Below are 12265 nucleotides of genomic sequence, written 5' to 3' on the forward strand. Positions count from 1 at the left end.
TATCTATATGAGTATTGAAAGTCAGTTTTTGGTCAAGTGTAACTCCAAGAATTTTAGGATTGTTGTTGTGTTTTAAAGTTCCATTACCAAGCTTAAGTAGAACGGATGTAGTATTTTGTATACTTTTACTGAAAATACAATATTCTGTTTTTTCTACACTCACTTTCATCCTCCATTTGTTGCTCCATTCATTCACCTTGTCAATATCTGTTTGAAGATCTTGTTGTAGAATATTGATGTCCTCACCTGTGTGCCATATGGTTGCATCATCTGCAAATTTACATTTCTGTGCCAGAACGGTCTGAAAAATATCTGCTATAAAGATGTTGAACAAAATAGGGGATAAGACTGAACCTTGTGGTAATCCTGTATGTGTTTTAAATAGTTCTCCTTTTGTGTTGTTGATGTTGATTACTGCTTCACGGTTATTTAAAAAAGAATGAACCCAATTCCAGATTTTTCCTTTGATTCCATATTGATAAAGTTTTACTAATAGTCCTTCTCGCCATATACTGTCATAGGCTTTTTCAAAATCAATGAACAAAGCAAGCGTAATCATTTTCTTGTTGAATCCCCCATATATTGATTGGATGAGTGACAATAAAGCATTGACTGTTGATCTGTATTGTCTAAATCCTTCCTGTTCATTATCAATGATGTTGTTGGTTTCAACATATTCTTCTATTCTGTATAGAACTATTCTTTCCATCAGTTTGGATACTACACTGGTTAAACTAATTGGCCGGTATGCTGAAGGGTTATTGTAACTAAGTTTGTGTGCTTTCTTCAAAAATTTTACATTTGCCATTTTCCAATTTTGTGGAAGTATTCCTTCTTCCCATGATCTGTTCATAATTTCTAATAATTTGTCTAAAAATTCTTTTCCAGCATTAATAAACAGCTCTGGAAAAAATCCATCTGGTCCTGGTGCAGTTTCTTTCTTTAGTCTGAAGATGGATCCTTCCAATTCATCCATGGTAATACTTTGGTTATATTTGTCATCATCCATTTCTTGGTTGTCACTATCTAATGTTATGTTGATGTATTCTTTAGTTGTTTCCTCATAAAACTTGTTGTCAAATTTTCTTGGGTCTAGGTGTTTTCCTCCAAAAAATACTTTTTCCAATTCCTTTGACTTTTCTTTCTCATCGAAAATTACATTGCCATCATATTTTATGAAAGGAAGTACCTTGTTGTCTGAGGTTTTCTTGGTTAATTTTTTGAAAGCTCCCCATCTTTCCTTTGGTGTTTTTCCTGATCCTATCACGTCACATAGTGTTGTTGACCATTCATTTTGGGCTTTATCTTTGATTACTTCTAAGTTCTTTTCCGCATCTATTATTTTATTAAAATTTTGAGGGATACTTCGTTCTTTAAAATGTCTTTGTGCCTTGTTTAACTCTTTTTTTGCTAACTTTACATCTTCATTCCACCATACAGGATGTTTAACTTTTGGTCTATTTTGATGATATTTATATTTCGGTATTACCTGTTCCATACATGCTGTCATACAACTTTCAAAACATTCATACCATACTTCCAAAGAGTCATCATCTTTCAAAAGCATATCTTTGAAATATTCTTCTGTGGTTTCCTTCCACTCTTCCCAATTGCATTTCCTTATATTCCAATTTTCTTCATCATTATTGCTTGTCATTGAATTTCCCTTTTTACTTCCCATATTCAAATCTAACATTATACAAATGTGGTCTGATGTAACCTTTTCATGTGTTAGTGTTGTACACTCTTCCACAATATTATAAATGTTCTGTGATATTAGGGCTAGGTCTATAATACTGTCACAATTTCTACGTGTTGCTTGTCCATCATTTACACAAATTAAACTTGTTTTTGTCATACATTGTTCCAAAAGTTCTCCATGTTTGTTTTCTGTTTTGTTGTTCCATTCAAATGATTTTGCATTGAGATCTCCTAGAATTACCAAATTTTCCAGCTTCTGTTTATTAATTTCTAAACATAATTTCTTCATATGTTCTGTATTTTCTGGGGTAATATATGGCACCCATAAGTTTATCTTCTTATTTTGTTGGTCTTTTATTTCCAGACAGACCATTTCGAAATCATATTTTTCATATTGTTGTCTTCTTTCTGCCACAAATTCCAAATTTGGCTTGATGCATATTGCCGATCCTCCTCTTGATTTATCTGGTCGTGGTGAACTAAAAATTTGCCAGTTTTCAAATTTCAATGGATTTTGTTTTGATTCAAATGTTTCATTGATGCATAAAATATCTATATCATAATTTCTTACAATATCTTTTAATTCCACTGCAGTTTTAAATGATTGTGCATTGATAAATAACAGTCTCATGGTGATTAAATATATTATGGTATGTTTCTGCTTAAATGGTGTTTCTAAATTTTCTTTGATTGACAATTCTAATGAATTCTGGACATTTTGATGATGATGATTTGTGAGACCCTCCACAGTTACAACATTGGGATGGTTTAGTACAGTACTGTTCCTTGCAACTTTCAGAGCTACAGTTGTTACAACAGCTATCAGATTTACATTGATTAGAAGAATGACCAAGATGTTGACACTTAAAACAGCGAATAAATCTATAGTTTCTTCTTTTCTCCACAAAAATAGTGTTGTTCCCATATGATAAATTATGAAGTTCTTGGTTTAAGGTTTGTCTTAAGTCTTGTGGAGTGTCAAATTCTATCTTTACAATTGGCATAGGTTTTTTAGTATCCCAATATCTAATTCTGGTTACCTTTGTTATTTGTGCTGTTGTTTGTTTTTCGATTTGGCTTTTAATATCTTTGATATTTTTGTGTATAGGTATATCACGAATGAATCCAATTGATTCTCTGTGTGGTCTTATAGACGCTGGAAGATGTATATTACTTTCTTTCCCAAATATTTTTTCTGTATTATAGGTTTTAAATTCTGTCAAATCCTCTTTCTTTTCAAAGTGTAAGGCTATTCCACCAAGTGGTAATTTGTAAGCTAGTTTGACCTTTTCTGCTCTCTTTTCTAGGGTACAGAGCTCTTTTCTTATTTCTTTACTGCTTGAAAATATTTCTGGATTTTCTATATTGTCTATAACTAATATAAGGTTTGGATCGGTTTTTTCAATCCTTTTTGTAGTTTTTTTTTTTATTTCTTTTTCTGATTGTTTGTCACTTTCAACAGACTTGGTTTTCTTTATGTCTTCCGTCTTTGGTTCTTCTTTTTGTACCTTGTTTAATTCTATATTTACAGTTAAATGATTCTCTGTTATTCTTTTAGCCCTTTGGATTATGTGGTTTTGTTTGATGACACAAAATGCACATTTAAGTTTTATTCTGAAAGTTGTATACTTATTTGAATCTCTATTACTAATTCCAGCACAGTTACAATGCCACCAGCATCTACAGTCATCACATTCTATCCAGTCTGTTTCAGATGAGCATTTATGTTGACCGCATCCAATGCAAATGTCATATTCTTTAAGTATGGGTTCAATATCTGTATCTTTTATTTTTGTAGGTGTTTGTGTTGGGGTCACAGTTTTATTTATTTTGTTTTTTACCTGTTTTGGTGCCTTTGGGCTGAAGAAATCTTTTGGTTTCCCGTTTCTTTTACTTCTTCTCAACATATTTCATGGGGGCTGCCATTTTGAATATGTGACGTCATAATTAATGTTTGTAAACAACGAATGTTTTTTTTGGTTTAATCCGATTACGTTTGTTCAAAAAAGTATGTAAATCTAATCTTACCGCATTATTCTTCTGAAATATATTCCTCCTATCCTTTAAAAAAATGTTCAAACAATGAATACTTCCTCACTTATCTAGTTAAGCATTTGGCCAGTTGCCATGGACGCTTTCCATACAAGTTCACTTCGATCAATGTTTTTTCCACTAAATTTACTGAAAGTGTTTGTAATAACGGCTGCAAAATGTTTTCAAAACTGTAATAAGTCTATGTTGATCTTTTCACTACTGAATAATTCCTCAATATATATGAATTTTACGAAAATATACGGAGCTCCTTTCAAAACAGCTGATTGACAACAGCGCCACCTATCAGCTGTAAGATATATTGATCATTATTTTTTTTTTTTTGGAGGGGGGGGGGGGGATTATTTTTTGTTTGTTTGTTATAATCTTTATGCATCTCGGTGCCCAAAATTAGATAATAAAAATAAACTTATCTTATAATTGTTAATCACATTAGTGTCTATCTGATACAGAGGGTACAAAGATATATTTTATAAATATGCAAAATCAACTATTCAGCAGTTGTTGTAAAAAAATATACTTACTTGTCAGTTATTGACTGCCACACATTTGTTTTCCTTTCATTGGTGACTGAGAGAGTAAATTTGGATTTTATTACATCAATATTAGGAGTAACCTCCTCCACCAGTTTCTTTATTTCCGTGGAAGACCAGTTCGGTTTTCTGGACATGTTTTCAGGCTTATTTTCCGGAGAAGCAGAGGGCAATTTACCCGGATGTTACAATCGTCAAAGCCCAATTTGCTTCTCCTTCACTAGAGAGCTAATCTTAAGACAAACGTAAACGTAAGTCTACGTTTACGTTTACGATCACCTTTGTGAAACACTCGTAGCTGAAATCTTACGCTAAGCGCAGAGGCGGATTTAGAGGGGGGCCCAGGGGGCCCGGGCCCCCCCTTTTTGGGAAAAAATTTGGTTGCTTATATAGGGAATCATTGAAGCGTGACTGGAGCGGGCCCCCTCTTAGGTCAGTCAGTGGGCCCCCACTTATGAAAATTTCTGGATCCGCCACTGAAGCGTACGTTTAATCGTAAACGTAGATCGTACGATTCTTTGTGAAACGATAGCCTGGTTCCATATTCTGTATTGCATTCTGTTACTGAATATATTAGTGGTACACATTTTACTGTAACATATGCACTTTTCTTTATCATTAAGCTCTGCATATGTAATATACCTAGACGTCTTAAGCAATAATCATCTTGCGTTTGCATTTTCTTGAATGATATTTCCATTTTTCAGATATCCAGTTTCTTTTAAAGCTGCATTTACCATTTAAATGATGTGATTTGTGCATCGTTGAAGTTCGTGTGCTTAAAATAACATGTTTGGACACAAGTGGATAGTTGCCTCATTGGCAAAGATGGCTTCTTTATATCCATCTATCGCAATATGCAAATGATATCAACAAGGATATCTTATGAGTTATATTATCAAGAGTGTCCTAGTGGAGGTTATCTTCATTGGAACTATATAAAATTGAGAATAGAAATGAGGATTGTGTTTAAGAGACAACAAACCCGACCAAAAATGCTGACAACGTTGATATAACATAAAAAAAAACACAAAAAAATATTATTAAAACAGTTTTTGGAATAAACAGAACTTATATGTCACATGCTATCTTAAGTCTTTCAGAATCTTATTATATATATCAAAATGACTAACAGCATATAAATACGTACCTCGGGTTAAAAATTGAAACTTCAGAGGGCTTTCAATATCATAAAAGATCCCGTAACATTGAAACTTATCTGTATCCTTATTCCTAAAAATTGTAAAATATCGTTATTTTTCTTGTGCAAAATGTCAATAACATCTAAACTTTATTCTATTACACATTTGAATTGTCATTTCATCAATTTTGAAACTATAGAAACATTAATTACAATCGTTATCGCTATTTTTCGAAATTTTCCTTTGATCAAGCCGACTGATAATTTCTTTTCTCAGTGGAATCGAGTGATATGAAAATTATCGCTAGAAACTAAGGAGGCACGTGGTGTTGCAAATGAAACTGACATGAAACTGAAAACGTCGTCATAGGTAAAATAGTGATAAACAGATTATCATTGGTCATCTCAACTCGATTGCTTTTCTTACTTTCGCCGTACTGGCTCAAGCGACAGAATCGATCTCGTTGAGATGATCAACGATAATTTATAAATATTCATCATTTTTTTTAGCATACTAAATTGGTTTTGTTTTATCATTTTCCCGCTTAATCGAAAAGTACAGATTTAAATATAGAAAATAAGATTCAGAACAACAACTGCTAACATGGGGCATTAAGGGACCGAACCAACTCTGTAAAATAAAGGCAACCGTAGTATACCACTTTTCCAAAGGCAAAAATCGACTTAGAGAAAACAAATCTGGGTTACAAACCAAAACCGAGGGAAACACATCAATTTTAAAAGGAAAACAAAGGTACAGCAGGGACACTGAAGTGCAGCAAAAACAAACGCCAACATACATAGAAACGAGCTATTTGATAACAACTGCCATATTCCTGACTTGGTACAGGACATTTTAAGACAATAATGGTTGGTTGATCCTGGTTTAACGTTGAGTCGTTTGTGTTTTCTCTTATTTTTGAGATATTGAGATAAGACGTGGCACGGTACTTGTCTATCCCAAATTCATGTATTTGGTTTTCATGTTATATTTTTTATTTTCGTGGTGTTTTGTCTGATGCTTGGTCCGTTTCTGTGTGTGTTACGTTTCGGTGTTGTGTCGTTGTTCTACTCTTATATTTAATGCGTTTTAGTTTGATACCCCGATTTTGTTTTTGTCCATGGATTTATGAGTTTTGAACAGCGGTATACTACTGTTGCCTTTATTTATTGCTAACCAAATGTCCCGCTGACATGACAATGCTGAAGAATATCGCTGAAATTACAACACTACATGGCAGAAATACAGCACAAACACATCTCACAAAGATATGCACAAACAAATAATATAATAGTCGCCACAACATGCAAACCGCAGAACAGCAACGAACATTTTCCATCAACGACATACAAAACAGGAACTCACAAATAGTGACGCACCTAATTAACAAATAAATAATCTTGAACTTCTGGCAAATATTATCACAATACCAGTCCAAACAATTATAAAGACAATTAAAAACCAATTGCTCAGAGATCAATTGAAGGTCTTTCCACTAGTAAAGATCTATTTTGATATTGATATTGGAAAAAACAGTTTAAAATGTAAGTTCCTATGGCTTTATGATGTATTTGTATGAATTTAAAGCAAAGGTCAAAATCTAGAACGTCCTATTAACCTATGACCTTGACCTCAATTTCAAGGTCACAAAGCAAGGACCTCAAATCAAAAGACTATAGGTCTTATTTATATTTGGTTAATGAGTAAAATCACCATAGACGTATTTTTAAATACAAGAGGGGAGAAAACTCCCTTTTACGTTCAACGTACCCTTGCAATCAAAATTTTCATGTTACGACATGTCGCAACAAAAAATTTAGTTAAAATAATTTGTCGTTATCTTATACAGTTTCTGGAAATAAGAGAGAATGAGCCAAATTCAAAAATTAGAATATGACCTTGACCTTTGACCTTGACCTAATTTTCATTTTTTTTGGACCAAATCAAAAGATCCTTGGTCTCTATCACTTATGGTTTACAAGATAGAAATGCATATCACTTATATCAAATGCATAAGGGGAGATAACTCTCATATGGAGCGTTCATATCGCTTCGGTCAAAATAGGACCATTCATGCGAAGGATATAACGAGCAATTTTGTTAATAAATTTGTTGTAATCTTTTACGGTTACAAAGGAGTTGTGCACACAAGGTAAAAAGTGTTTAGGGAGATAACTCCTACATAGAAAAGTATTCTGTTACGCAGGGTAAATTTCAAAAGCGCATAAACTGTTCGATATAATATACGAAATATTTAAGCGATATGTTCAATACAAATATTTATCGCAAGAACAAAATTAGGCGGAAGAAAAAAAGAAAAAAAAAATCAGAAGAAAAACAATAGGTCTTTCCACAAAAAAGTGGAAAGACCTAATAACGGTATTGAAAGGCTACTTCATAAATATATGGACTACAAACGATACAACAGAACACATTATTCAACCGAAACTACAACAGAAACATAAAAAATAAATATATGAATGTTTTATGTATAAAATACCGAGATATGTCGTATAGCAATTCAAATTCACACTCGGTAAAATAGTCGTATTCGGGACTATGTCACTTTCGGTACCTAGCAGACATAAATGTTAAACCACAATCTAAGTAAAATGTCATTAGTTAGTTTAGACACAGACACATCGTATAGATAAACCAATTTGTGATGGTGTTCTTAAAATTTACGAAGTGTCATTGTGAAGCTTCTCGTAACTCTGTTGGAGCAGTTTCTGCGTATGGAGCAAACTCCTTACATGATGTCCGTATAGTGTGAACATGCACGAGCATAAAAGAGGGACGAAATATACCAAAGGGACAGTCAAAGTCATAAATCTAAAACAAACTGTCAACGCCATGGTTAAATATGAAACAGACAAAAAGACAAACAATATTACAAATGACACAACATAGAAAACTAAAGAATAAACAACACGAACCCCACCAAAAACTAGGGGTGATCTCAGGTGCTCCGGAAGGGTAGGCAAATCCTGATAACATTAGACAATACATGAACACCTAGAGGCAACGAATTATTTTAACCTAGTAAAACAATTGCAAACATTATGACATATTCTTCGAAATATTTTATGACCTGTCTACTTTTGTCTTTTAATCTTGTATCTTTTGCGTTTTGTCAACAGCAATATTCGATAATGTAGTTAGTCATTAAAAATTTGATACATCTATTAAAAACTGTCAACTCCCCAAATGACTATACTGTGTCACTTATTATCATTCATCATAATTTAAATGAAGTCTCAACTATTAGATTCGGGGCATCAAACGTCTTATATTTAAATACACAAAAATTTCATTGTCTTATCTTTGCTATTTAATTCAGATATGCAATTTGCGTACACAATGAAAACAATTTCAGGGTGTGTACAACAAAGTGATCAATTTGGGTAAAAATAAAAAGGGAAGGATTCGTTCTATTTCTAACTTTGATTACTTACAACATGCCAACATTGTTCTACGATCAAATATTTAAATTGTAAAATATAAAGACAATAATCCAAAATATAAATAAATAACTCAAATTCAAGAAAGAAATTTAATCTTAAGGACGATTAGTTTGAACAATAAGAAAATATGACATAAGGTATGATTTCCAATTGGACTACTCTCATTATATTAATTAGACAATGCTTTGACTTGGATTTATATAGATTCTACCACTGCATCGAGTGTGATACGATATTTATCCACTCGAGACAGTTAAATTCCAAATTTAAAAACACGAGGCTCGCCGAGCGTTTTAAATATTTAAAATATAACTGTGTAGAGTGGATAAATATCGTATTACACGAGATCTGGTGGTGAAATATGTTTGTCTAATGATATTCAAACAATATACAGGCAAACGTATTCCTTCGTTTCGAATGCTCTGCAAAAAGATGTATTCTTTCTATGTGACGTCATTATGCATGGTCGCCTTTTTTCATGCCATCACAATTGGAAATTCAGAGGAAATCAGAAAATTCGACGTCATAATCGGATTTCAACCAATAAAGAACTGATATCAAACGAACCACACGTTGATTAAATTGTTTAATACAATGCGTGCAGGAAGGGATAAATTGACGAAGAATTAGAGAAAAGCATTTATAGTTCAATTATATTTACATAGTGACATTAAAACTGGCATTTTGTGATAAATAACCTCTGCATTCATTATAAGAAGTAGCTCAAATGTCAGAGTATTGAGATATGGTTCCTTTTTGTTTAAATTCAGAGGCTAGATGACTAAATTTAACCACAGCGTCAAATGCAATTAACACAAACATTAATAATTTACTTACCTGGTAATAATAAATCGCTCTGTTATTTGATAACACTGCTGTTGTATTACAATAACAGGCCCAGTTATAATATTTGTTTGGCCATCACCACTAAAACTGATATCATAAATATTGTTTCCGTCCCTGTATATATTAAATAATTTATTGCGCCATGGACACGGAAATTTGCAGGGAAATTCAGTCACACCTGGAATATGAAATTTATAATTCGGAAAAAATAAAATAAATAAACATGGGAAAAGTTTTCAATTCTTATATTTATATGTTTTCCCTGGCTGAAATATGCTGGCACATCCCTTCAGAATATTATATTCGACTTTCATTAAAAGATGTGGTCAACGACTGATAAATGTTAAATTTGAAACACCTCAACATAAAAAAAAATCGAATATAGTTATTAAATCTCGCCTTTGCAAATGGGTTAATAATACACGAACCTGATAGGAATAAGGAATATAGCCTTCACAACTACAAAATTATCGTAAATTGAAATAACTCTTTATATAGTTCGTTTGCCCGATGCGATTGTTTTAGATTGACTTTCATTAAAAATGTTTAAACGTACACATTTGACAGATGTAAATATACGCAAGAATGGTTGGATCGTTTTTACCACACAAAATCTTGAAATAATAGTCAACTTTTTCTACGGTCAAATGTGCCTGGGAGAGTTTAGAACCATATTTTTTAAAAGTATGAATAAGAGCATCATCTGACATGAATATAGTCTTGTCAATGCAAGCAACTATGCTATTACTGAAGTACCCAACAACAAAACTTTAGTACACATTGTTTGATTTTAATTTTCCATACAATTAGTTAATACATTGTAACATTATCCTATGTTTATGCTTCGATAAACACCTAACCTATAGCCAATGCCATGAAAAAGTATCTAAAACTGTTTTAAACTCTATGGAAACTGCAATTAACCTTTCATCTTTTTATTGCAAACAGCTGACGGTGTTTGAAACAATGTTTTTTGTGGTATCTGGAATGAATTTTTCAACAAATGTCTTAAATACTTCATTCAAAAGTGCATGGAATATTCATACCATTATTTCATATGGTAGTACTGTTACTGTAATATGTCAAATAAAGTTCGTAATGTATCTATCGCTTTTAACCTTATACGCTTACTTGAATTATCAATAAACCAAATGCTTGATATTATCCTTGTCATGTTAAGCATCTTTTCAGTAAAAGTTAACATTACATCAGTGCACGTGGTAAATTGGAGATATACTTAAGATTCTACCACTGTATTGAGTGTGATATAATTTTTCTTCACTCGAAGACAGTTAAATGTTTATATTGAACAAATGCGAGGCTTGCCGAGTATTTAAAATATACAAATGTTACTGTTGTGAGAGAAAAATATCGTTTTACACTAAATACAGTGGTAGAATAAATATATATACATGGTGGAATATGTTTCTCTATTAATGTATTTGTGATATGAAGACACACTTAATCTTAACCATTCAACTAATTCAATGATCTGCCGAAAATAAATAGATAGGAAGAGATATGATCTTTTGATCATGGACACAGTAGCAAATTCAGAGTAAAGTGTAATAAATTGTCATCATAATTAAATTTTGACCAACGAAGAGCTGAGATCGAACACATTACACATTGATTATTTTTATGTACATAAATTTCACAAACAAAATATTCATTTGAAATGGACAAATACGAACTAATGTCTTACCTGCTGAAATTTCAAAAATGAAGAACATCAAATATACAATCATTTGTGTGTGCATATTGTTTGCTCCTAACAGTACGTCTGTATCACATGAATTCAGTGAACAATGCTAATAAAGACGACGTGCTATCTATATATATATATATACCTTAGTTGAGTGATTTGGAGGTTTTTTTCAAACCTGTTGCAACTTACAACTTCCCTGATAACATTAAAAAAATTAATCAATTATAAATACGTTTAAGTTTTATACAAAAATGTAATTGATAACAAGTGTGGACTCAGAGTTGTGTTGTCTGATGAGTGGCATTATAAAAAAAAAGAGAAAAATCAGAAATTGACCATAGTTAACAAATATACCAGGCTTATAATTTAATACGCCAGACGCGCGTTTCATCTACATAAGACTCATCAGTGACGCTCATATCAAAATAGTTAGAAAGCCAGTAAGTTCAAAGTTAGAGAGCATTGAGCACCCAAAATTCCAAAAAACTTGTGCCAAATACGGCTAAGGATTGAAATGAGATGTGATTATGGTAATACAACTGCATGACTTATTATAGGTCGCTCCATTTAGCCAAACCAAAACACAAACATAAATTGTAAACTTAATGAATCATGATGAAGGAGAGAGGCTACATATTCACGGAAACTAGACTTGACAATGCCAATTAATTTGAATACCAATTATCACTCACTAAATTTTAGCATTTCATCGATCTAATGTAAATTGAGCAAAAGAGTCAATACAACACGGCGGAGGGGATGGCTCCAAATAATCTCCATGGAAATGATATATGCCCAATGCTTATAAAACGGCATACA

General features: G+C 32.4%; 1 long non-coding RNA gene across 1 annotated transcript; it reads right to left on the reverse strand.

Annotated features, from left to right (window-relative positions):
* Positions 1-5436: 5436 nt before the first annotated feature.
* On the reverse strand, positions 5437-11581 carry LOC143082017 (uncharacterized). Its single transcript, XR_012980222.1, has 3 exons — positions 11444-11581; positions 9730-9916; positions 5437-5519 (listed from the first exon to the last, which is right to left on the reverse strand). It is a non-coding gene; the product is annotated as an uncharacterized LOC143082017 (long non-coding RNA).
* Between the last annotated feature and the right edge of the window lie 684 nt (positions 11582-12265).

The sequence above is a fragment of the Mytilus galloprovincialis genome, chromosome 7 (genome assembly GCF_965363235.1).
Source record: "Mytilus galloprovincialis chromosome 7, xbMytGall1.hap1.1, whole genome shotgun sequence".
NCBI lineage: Eukaryota > Metazoa > Mollusca > Bivalvia > Mytilida > Mytilidae > Mytilus > Mytilus galloprovincialis.